The sequence below is a fragment of the Pristiophorus japonicus genome, unplaced genomic scaffold, assembly GCF_044704955.1.
Source record: "Pristiophorus japonicus isolate sPriJap1 unplaced genomic scaffold, sPriJap1.hap1 HAP1_SCAFFOLD_2182, whole genome shotgun sequence".
NCBI lineage: Eukaryota > Metazoa > Chordata > Chondrichthyes > Pristiophoridae > Pristiophorus > Pristiophorus japonicus.
In genome coordinates, this window is record NW_027251889.1 from 1 (window position 1) to 9,279 (window position 9,279).

The 9,279-nt window shown below is 48.5% G+C and overlaps 1 pseudogene; it reads left to right on the plus strand.

Annotated features, from left to right (window-relative positions):
- The first annotated feature begins 1,214 nt into the window (after positions 1-1,214).
- On the plus strand, positions 1,215-4,706 carry LOC139245312 (zinc finger protein 664-like; annotated as a pseudogene).
- The last annotated feature ends 4,573 nt before the right edge of the window (positions 4,707-9,279 follow it).

Here is a 9,279-nt window from a genome sequence, read left to right on the forward strand (position 1 = left end):
GCATTAATCTCCTCTTTAACCAGCAATGCTACCCCACCTCCTTTTCCTTTTATTCTATCCTTCCTGAATGTTGAATACCCCTGGATGTTGAGTTCCCAGCCCTGATCATCCTGGAGCCACGTCTCCGTAATCCCAATCACATCATATTTGTTAACATCTATTTGCACAGTTAATTCATCCACCTTATTGCGGATACTCCTTGCATTAAGACACAAAGCCTTCAGGCTTGCTTTTTTAACACCCTTTGTCCTTTTAGAATTTTGCTGTACAGTGGCCCTTTTTGTTCTTTGCCTTGGGTTTCTCTGCCCTCCACTTTTCCTCATCTCCTTTCTGTCTTTTGCTTTTGCCTCATTTTTGTCTCCCTCTGTCTCCCTGTATAGGTTCCCATCCCCCTGCAATATTAGTTTAACTCCTCCCCAACAGCACTAGCAAACACTCCCCCTAGGACATTGGTTCCGGACCTGCCCAGGTGCAGACCGTCCGGTTTGTACTGGTCCCACCTCCCCCAGAACCGGTTCCAATGCCCCAAGAATTTGAATCCCTCCCTGCTGCACCACTGCTCAAGCCATGTATTCATCTGCGCTATCCTGCGATTCCTACTCTGACTAGCACGTGGCACTGGTTGCAATCCCGAGATTACTACTTTTGAGGTCCGACTTTTTAATTTAGCTCCTAGCTCCTTAAATTCTTTTCGTAGGACCTCATCCCTTTTTTTACCTATGTCGTTGGTACCAATGTGCACCACGACAACTGGCTGTTCTCCCTCCCATTTCAGAATGTCCTGCACCCGCTCCGAGACATCCTTGACCCTTGCACCAGGGAGGCAACATACCATCCTGGAGTCTTGGTTGCGTCCGCAGAAACGCCTATCTATTCCCCTCACCATCGAATCCCCTATCACTATCGCGCTCCCACTCTTTTTCCTGCCCTCCTTTGCAGCAGAGCCACCTACGGTGCCATGAACTTGGCTGCTGCTGCCCTCCCCCGATGAGTCATCCTCCCCAACAGTACTCAAAGCAGTGTATCTGTTTTGCAGGGGGATGACCACAGGGGACCCCTGCACTATCTTTCTTGCACTGCTCTTCCTGCTGGTCTTCCATTCCCTATCTGGCTGTGGACCCTTCTCCTGCGGTAAGACCAACTCACTACACGTGATACTCACGTCATTCTCAGCATCGTGGATGCTCCAGAGTGAATCCACCCTCAGCTCCAATTCTGCAACGCGGACCGTCAAGAGCTCGAGGCGGATACACTTCCTACACACAGATGAGGAGGAATTTCTTCTGAGGGTTGTAAATCTGTGGAATTCTCCGTCCCAGAGAGCTGTAGAGACTGGGTCATTGAATATATTTAAGGCCCTGAACAAGGGACTGCACAAAGTCGCGCGCTGCGGCTCAGACAATCAACGGTGCAAGTCCCGCCCCTCGGGCTCCCTGATTGTGGGTTGGAGGACCCGCCGGATCGCTGCTCCAGGCCGCCCCGCTCGCTCCCCATTGGTCGGAAGCTCCCGTCAATCAGGCCATGGGCCCGTGTCACGTGTCCTGCGAGCGCGTTCCGCCAAACTGGTGGAAACTGGTCTCGGGACCCGGATGTGCGTACTCTCAGGTTTGGATTTCCCTTTATTCTCTCCCTATCTCCCTCCTCCCTCCTCCCCCCCCGCGCAATTCTCTACCCAATCGGAGCGGAGAAAACTCCGATTGCGGCTCTTAAACGGACACAAACGCCTTTCCCCGGAAGGCCCCATGCCGACTCCGTGCCACAGGATCCGAGTGTGGGGGGAGGGGGCGGTTAGTGTCCTCTGGGCATGCGCGGTTATTTCCATTGCGACCGAGAGGGAGGCGCTGTGCCGGACACGGTTCCCGGGGCGCAGGCGTGGACTCTGGGCTGTCAATCACCCATCAGGCAGTGCGACTGCTGGTGAGACCTGTGACGACATAGAATCCCAGACATTTACAGCACAGGAGGAGGCCATTCGGCCCATCGTGTCCCTGCCAGCCGGCACAGAGCTCTCTGGCCTAATCCCACTTTACAGCTCTTGGTCTGTAGCCCTGTAGGTAACGGCACAAAAAAGAAAGACTTACATTTATACAGCGCCTTTCACGACGATTGGCATCTCAAAGTTCTTTACAGAGAACGAAGTACTGTTGGAGCATAGTCACTGTTGCAATGTGGGAAACGCGGTGGCTAATTTGAGCACAGCAAGCTGCCACAAACAGCAATGTGATAATGACCAGATAAACTATTTTTGTTATGTTGATTGAGGGATAAATATTGGCCAGGACACCAGGGATAACTCCCCTGCTCTTCTTCGAAATAGTGCCAATGGATCTTTTACGTCCACCAGAGAGAGAGCAGACGGGGCCTCGGTTTAATGTCTCATCCGAAAGTCGGCTCCTCTCCCTCAGCACGACACTGGTGTGTCAGCCTAGATTTTTTTTTGTGCTCAAGTCTCTGGAGTGGGACTTGAACTCACAACCTTCTGTCTCAGATGAGAGTGCTACCCATTGAGCCACAGCTGATCCCTCTGCTAAGGGACATAGGTCCTTGCTATCCACTCTATCCAGGCCCTCATAATTTTATACACCTCATTTAGGTCTCCCCTCTAATCCTTCTACCAATTACTTTAATTCTCTGCCCCCTGAGTTATTGACCATTCTGCTAAAGCAAACAGGTCCTTCCTATCCACTCTATCTTGGCCCCTCAAGTGCACATCCAGGTACTTTTAAATGCTATGAGGGTTTCTGCCTCTACCACCCTTTCAGGCAGTGAGTTCCAGACTCCCACCATCCTCTGGGTGAAAAAATCATCTCAAATCCCATCTACACCTTCGACCAATTACTTTAAATCTATGCCCCCCAGTTATTGACCCTGCTACTAAGAGAAATAGGTCCTTCCTATCCACTCTATCTTGGCCGCTCATAATTTTATACACCTCAATGAGGTCTCCCCTCTGTTCCAAAGAAAACAACCCCAGCCTATCCAATCTGTCCTCATAGATAAAATTCTCCAGTCCAGGCAACATCCAAGTAAATCTTTGTACCCTCTCTGGTGCAATCACATCTTTCCTGCAATGTGGTGACCAGAACTGCACACAGTACTCTAGCTGTGGCCTAACTAGAACCCAGCCAGTCAGCACCTTCAGGGGAGGAGAGGGAGGGGAACCAGTGAGTGCAGAACTGAACCCAGTCAGAGTCAGCACCTTCAGGGTCAGAGAGGGAGGGGAACCAGTGAGTGTAGAACTGAACCCAGCCAGAGTCAGCACCTTCAGCAAGAAGGAAAAAATGTTGGAGATGATGTAATGGGTTTGGATTTCAGCATGGGGAGTAGGGATAGTGTGTGTGACGGGGATTTACAGCTGTGGAGACACCAGAGAGGAATGTGTGTACCATAGAAACTAGAATTGACTGTTCTGAATTTCTATCCTGTCCTTAGTGATGACTCTTGTAAACTCCTTTTACAGGGGATTAGAAAGGGAAGATTTGTAGATGGGAAACTCACACCAAACATCACCAAGATCTGACAGTCACTCGATCCACCGCAACATGAATATCATCGGCCTCTGAATGCGGAAAGAGAAATGTTTGTCTGATCTGTCTGCGGGAAAAGATTTCAAACATCAGTGTGATTGAAAAAGTACCGAGACACACACACCCGAGTGAGTGTTCCTGTGCAGACTGTGGAAAGAGCTTTAACCAGTTACAGCCTGAAAAAACATCGCACCATTCACAGCGGGGAGAAACTGTACATATGTTCTGTGTGTGGACCAGGCTTCAACTGATCATTCAATCTGGAGAAACACAAGGACACCCGCACCATGGAGAATCCGTGGAAATGTAGGGACTGTGGAAAGGGATTCCGTTCCCCGTCCCTGCTGGAAATTCATCGACGCAGTCACACTGGGGAGAGGCCGTACACCTGCTCTGTGTGTGGGAAGGGATTTACTATTTCATCCAACCTCATTGAACACCAGCGAGTTCACACCGGGGAGAGGCCATTCACCTGCTCAGAGTGTGGGAAGAGATTCACTTGTTCATCTCACCTCACTCATCACAAACGAATTCACACTGGAGAGAGACCGTTCATCTGCTGTGTGTGTGGGAAAGGATTCATGAAATCATCTCACCACCTGAGACACCTGCGTTTTCACACTGACGAGAGACCGTTTACCTGCTCCGTGTGTGGGAAGGGATTCACAAATTCATCCAACCTTCTGGCTCTCCAGCGTATCCACACTGGGGAGAGGCCGTTTACCTGCTCTGAGTGTGGGAAGGGATTCAGTTAGTCATCCAGTCTGCTGAGACACCGAGTTCACACTGGGGAGAGGCCGTTCACCTGCTGTGTGTGTGGGAAGGGATTCACTCAGTCATGCAATCTCACTGCACACCAAGTTGTTCACACCAATAGGAGACCATTTAAATGTTATGACTGTGAAGAGCTTTAAAAGCAGAAGTGATCTGAGGAAACACCAACGTACCCACACTGGGGAGAGGCCGTTCACCTGCTCTGAGTGTGGGAAGGGATTCACTGCCCCATCCCACCTGCTGAAACACCAGTGAGTTCACAAGTGACTGCAGGGATTGGATTCTGCTGTGAATCACATCGGGACTGAACCGTGTTCATTCTGACAGTTGGGCTGTGTTTCTCCTGTAACTGGGCTGGAATTTTATTTTCTGGATATCTGACAAATAAATCAGCTTTGGTTCCAACACAGTGTGTCGATTCCTTGATTTCTCCAATATAAGAGGAGACTAATTGATATCCTGTTACCGACTGTTCCTTTTTTGGAACTTTTCTCCATTTAACAAAGACCTGTCCTTATGTGGCACCTTACCTGACCTCAGGATGTCCCAAAGTGCCAATGAGGTACAAAAACATCAAAGTACATTTGAAGTGCATTCACTGTTGCAATGTAGGAAATGCGGCAGACAATTTGCACACAGCAAGCTCTCACAAACAGCAATGTGATACTGGTCAGATAATCTGTTTTAGTGATATTGATTGAAGGCTGATGGGGCCTCGGTTCAGCGATTCATCCGAAAGATGGCAACACTGACAGTGCAGCAATCCCTCAGTACTGCATTGGAATGTCAGCCGAGATTTTGTGCTCAAGTCTCTACAGGTGGACTTGAACCCACAACCTACTGACTCGGAGACAAAACTGCTACCGCTGAGCCACGACTGACACTCGATCATTACTTGTGATTATTTTAATTCTCATACCTTCGGTTACTCTCATGGACAAACCGCAGCTCGCCATACCTTCCAGAGTGTCTCTCCTAGCCTTGGTATCCAGAGAAGGTATTGGTAACATGTCCATGTACCTGCCTGGAAGTGTTTGATGGGACAATGTAGAGGGAGCTTTACTCTGTATCTAACCCGTGCTGTACCTGACTGGAGAGTGTTTATGGCGGACACTAGGTGCTCAGAATACCCCATTCCCCGCCACAGACATCCATCACCTCGATGAGAACATCAGTTAACCCAAAGATAAGAGAAACCCATCAGTTCCTCCCCCGGACACAGATCTGGAGGGACAGTGAGTGTCCCGAACATTGTTGTACAGTGTGCTCGATAGTTCCTCCCATGGTCTGAGCCTTTTGGTGATGATTTGAATTTGATGCCCTCGAATTACTGACTCATCGACTGGTGGAAATAGTTTATCCTCATTTACCTGATCAAACTTTGAACACCTCCCTCAGATCTCCAATTACCCTTTGTTCTAATGAAAAGAGCCCCAGTTTCTCCAATCTCCCCTGATAACTAAAGCCTTTCTTCCCTGGTATCATCTCAGTGAATCTCTCTGCACCCTCTCCATGGCCTCGACATCCTTCCTGGTGTAAGATCCCCAAAACCGGACAATATTCGAACTTCAGCCTAACCAATGATTTGTGCAGGTTTACATGCCCTCTGCCCTTTTGTACTCCACACCCCTATTTATAAAACCTAGGACCCCATGTGCTGTTTAACCACTTTATCAACATAAAATGGCTAAAATACATTGACTTTAACTTAAATGTGCATCATGGGAAAGAGAAGTTTAGTCTGAGTTAGAAACTCACAATCGATTCACTGCAGACAGGTCACCATGGCAACACTGATCAGACATTCCATTCACTGAACCCACTGTTGCAATCTGTAATCAGATCGGGGGAAAGAACAGAGTTTGTCTGTCAGTAACCACAATGTAAGCTCAAACCAGAGTGAGTAACACAATAGATTCGATTATAATGTGTGATGTTGATACCTATAATTGTGGAACTATAAGAAATAACAACTAACAGCAGGCAGGAGAGTTTAGGGATATTGAGAAAATTACTGAAGAAAAGTAACTGCTGGGAACCAGGGAAAGTGACCTTGTAAATCACAAATGAGAGAAGTTCCAGCTGTCTTTTCCAAACCCAGCTGGGAAGGCAAAGAAGAGTCTGGTGCCAGAGGTGGATCAGTGCAGGGTATAAAAGTGAGGGGAGACTGATGTAAGGGGGCAGTCGGGACTGGAGACACCGGAGATCAAGCTCAGGGCATCCAGCGGGCTGACCTGGTGTCAGTTACTGTGGACACGCAGGACTTGCATCTTTACTCTGATGTGGTAGAGCACAGAGGATCTGCTCAAATTATATTTCTTATGTTAAAGTTGCTAATAATAATTGAATATTTAAGGTGGAGATAGACAGAGTTTTGAAAGATAAGGGAGTGAAGGGTTATGGGGAGCGGGCAGGGAAGTGGAGTTGAGGCCAGGATCAGATCAGCCATGATCTTATTGAATGGCAGAGCGGACTCGAGGGGCCAGATGGCCTACTCCTGCTCCTATTTCTTGTGTTCTAACACTAGACTCTCGATCCTTAATAAGACAAGGAATTAGCTAGAATCTTACAACCCTAAATCTCTCTGCTCCTCTACTCCATTAAAAGTTTTACCATTTAATGTACATTTCCTCTCTTTTTCTTCCTCCCAAAATCTATCACAGCATATTTCTCTGCATTAAATTTCATTTCACATTTACATGCTCCAATTACTAACCTGTGTATTGACAATGAAGGCACTTAAAGTCGGCTTCAGTTGGCCATGGGTCCTTTTTGGCATTAACTGGAGATTTTGATCATATGCCCCATATACCTAAGCCCAGATCATTTCTCTACATCGAGCAGAGCAATGGTCCCAACACTGACCCTGGGAGACTCCACTGTTTACGCCCTCCAATTCTGACGGGATTGGACAGGTTCGATGCAGGAAGAATGTTCCCGATGTTGGGGAAGTCCAGAACCAGGGTTCACAGTCTAAGGATAAGGGGTAAGCCATTTAGCACCGAGATGAGGAGAAACTTCTTCACTGAGAATTGTGAACCTGTGGAATTCTCTACCACAGAAAGTTGTTGAGACCAATTCGTTAGATACATTAAAAAGGGAGTTAGATGTGGCCCTTACAGCTAAAGGGATGGAGGGATATGGAGAGAAAGCAGGAATGGGGTACTGAAGTTGCATCATCAGCCATGATCATATTGAATGGTGGTGCAGGCTCAAAGGGCTGAATGGCCTACTCCTGCACCTACTTTCTATGTTTCTATGAAGAACCTCCATTAACCGCTACTCTTTTCTGCCCTAAATCCAACTTCCTATCCAGCTGTCCCACTCCCTTTAATACTCTGAGCCTTAATTTGATCAACAAGCCTCCTGTCCGGCACCTTATCAAACACCTTTTGACAATCCATCTACACAACATCCCCTGCATTTCCTGAAACCCTGCTGTCTGTCCTGAATGAATACATTTCACAAATAAATGTTGGAATGTTTGCTCCGCACCACAGCATTTCATCTGTTTAAAGCCACAACAGAAAGATCCCGTTTTCTCAAGATAAATCAACTTTAAAAATGATGCAGTGTTTCAGCCAATGTGGGAGATCCGGGCTCAGCCCCGCCCACTGAGTGGCACAAGCCCTGCCCCTCACACTGATTGGTTGGAGGACCATCTGACGACTAGCTCCGGCCCCGCCCCGCTCTTCCTAACCCCTGGGGGGGGTTTCCACACACCGAGTGCGGGCCCAGGCCCGAGAGACAAACTCCGCATTATCCGCCTCCCCACAACTACCCGCCAGTTTCAGACACAAACCCCGAGACAACCAGTAAATGCCGGGAAATCCCCATCGAGTCAGGGAGCGTCTGTAAATGGAGGAGAAATGGGGACTGGTCAGGGAGCGTCTGTAAATGGAGGAGAAATGGGGACTGGTCAGGGAGTGTCTGTAAATGGAGGAGAAATTACTATTTTTAGTTAACAAATGTATCAGTGATTTTAATGGGACTCTTCCCGTGTCCCAGCTCCTGTAAATACTGGCTGTAAAGGGACCGGATTCTCAGGAGTCTCCACACTACTGGCTGCTTGTGTGTCAGTGATCTCCCATCACATTAATGTGCTTCTGCTGTGTGTGTTTAATAAAGTGCCAGGTGCACTTCACAAAAAGTGGGGAATCAGTGAGTGTGGGACTGAACCCAGCCAGAGTCAGCACCTTCAGGGGAGGGGAACCAGTGAGTGTAGAACTGAACCCAGCCAGAGTCAGCACCTTCAGGGGAGGGGAACCAGTGAGTGTCGAACTGAACCCAGCCAGAGTCAGCACCTTCAGGGGAGGGGAACCAGTGAGTGTAGAACTGAACCCAGCCAGAGTCAGCACCTTCAGGGGAGGGGAACCAGTGAGTGTCGAACTGAACCCAGCCAGAGTCAGCACCTTCAGGGGAGGGGAACCAGTGAGTGTAGAACTGAACCCAGCCAGAGTCAGCACCTTCAGGGGAGGAAAGGGAGGGGAACCAAAAATTGAGGAGCACGCCCTTCAGGTAACTATACAAGGACTGCAACCTCTCACATTGAATATATACATGGGCCATGGACTCTTCTAGGCTGCAAAAAACAAACCCAGCCTTGGAATCTGGAAGGGTGTTAAGAACGGCTCTCTTGCTGCTGAAACCCTCATTCTTGCCTTTGTTACTTCTAGACTTGACTACTCCAACTCACTCTTGGCTGGCCTCCCACATTCTACACTACGTAAACTTGAGGTCAGCCAAAACTCAGCAGCCCATGTCCTAACTCGCACCAAGTCACGATCACCCACCACCCCTGTGCTTTCTGACCTACACTGGCTCCTGGTTAAACAAGGCCTTGATTTCAAAATTCTCATCCTTGTTTACAAATCGCTCCATGGCCTTGCCCCTCCCTGTCTTTTTCAGCCTCACAACCCCACAAGACCTCTGCACTCCTCAAATTCTGCCCTCTTGAACATCCCTCATTGTAACTGCT